The sequence below is a fragment of the Dama dama genome, chromosome 4 (assembly GCF_033118175.1).
Source record: "Dama dama isolate Ldn47 chromosome 4, ASM3311817v1, whole genome shotgun sequence".
NCBI lineage: Eukaryota > Metazoa > Chordata > Mammalia > Artiodactyla > Cervidae > Dama > Dama dama.
Genome location: NC_083684.1, coordinates 66,686,677 through 66,687,853, shown reverse-complemented (window position 1 = coordinate 66,687,853; position 1,177 = coordinate 66,686,677). Strand labels below are relative to the sequence as shown.

The 1,177-nt window shown below is 44.6% G+C and overlaps 1 pseudogene; it reads right to left on the bottom strand.

The window, feature by feature from the left end:
- Positions 1–920: 920 nt before the first annotated feature.
- LOC133054827 (NADH dehydrogenase [ubiquinone] 1 alpha subcomplex subunit 3-like) lies at positions 921–1,177 on the bottom strand (annotated as a pseudogene).

The following is a 1,177-nucleotide window of genomic DNA, read 5'->3' as shown; positions in this document are numbered from 1 at the left end:
TCTGGAACTCTTGCTTTTTCGATGATCCAGTGGATATTGGCAATTTGATCTCTGGTTCCTCTGCCTTTTCTAAAACCAGCTTGAACATCTGGAAGTTCATGGCTCACGTATTGCTGAAGCCTGGCTTAGAGAATTTTGAGCATTCCTTTACTAGCATGTGAGATGAGGGCAATTGTGCAGTAGTTTGAGCATTCTTTGGCATTGCCTTTCTTTGGGATTGGAATGAAAACTGACCTTTTCCAGTCCTGTGGCCACTGCTGAGTTTTCCAAATTTGCTGGCATATTGAGTGCAGCACTTTCACAGCATCATCTTTCAGGATTTGAAATAGCTCAACTGGAATTCCATCACCTCCACTAGCTTTGTTCAAAGTGTTGCTTTCCAAGGCCCACTTGACTTCACACTCCAGGATGTCTGGCTCTAGGTGAGTGATCACATCATCGTGATTATCTAGGTTGTTAAGATAATAAGTCATAAGTATATGCTAATCTCAACCTCTCAATGTCTCCCTCCCCCTACCTTCTTTTAAATAATCACAACTTGGTTTTCTAAGTCTGTGCGTCTGTTTCTATTTATGAATTCATTCATTTGTATAAATTTATAGATTCCACCTGTAAGTAATATATTTCTCTTCCCCTTTCTGACTGACTTCACTCAGTATGATAAATCTTGGTCCGTCCATGGTGTTGACAATGATACTTTTTCTCTCTTTTTGTTGCCTGAGTGTATGCCAATGTGTAGGTGGACCAGTAACTCTTCATTTCTCTATCGATGGACATTTCAGTTGATGCTCTGTCTTAAATATTGTCAATAGTGCTGCCCTGAAAATAGGGAAGTATTATTTTATTTTATTTTATTTTTTGGTTTTCACGCATTTATTGGGGCCATTGGGGCGGGGGCCGCTCCCTGTCAACGGAGGCGCTCACAGTCTCTTCAGCCACTCCAGGCTTGGGTCCTGGGGGTCCTGGGGGTGGCCGGGCACGTCGGGTATGTTCCCATCGTCTTGGAGGGGCACTGGGTAGTTGTAGGGTGTAGCCCGGTTGTTCATGAGTGAGTACTTGGTGTGGGGGCTGAGTGTGGGCAAGGATTACAGCGAGGCCTGCAATGGCAAAAGGATGCCACTAGCACCGGTTCCTTGGCCCAGACATTCTTGAGGAAGGCTGAGACTCTCTCTGCCAT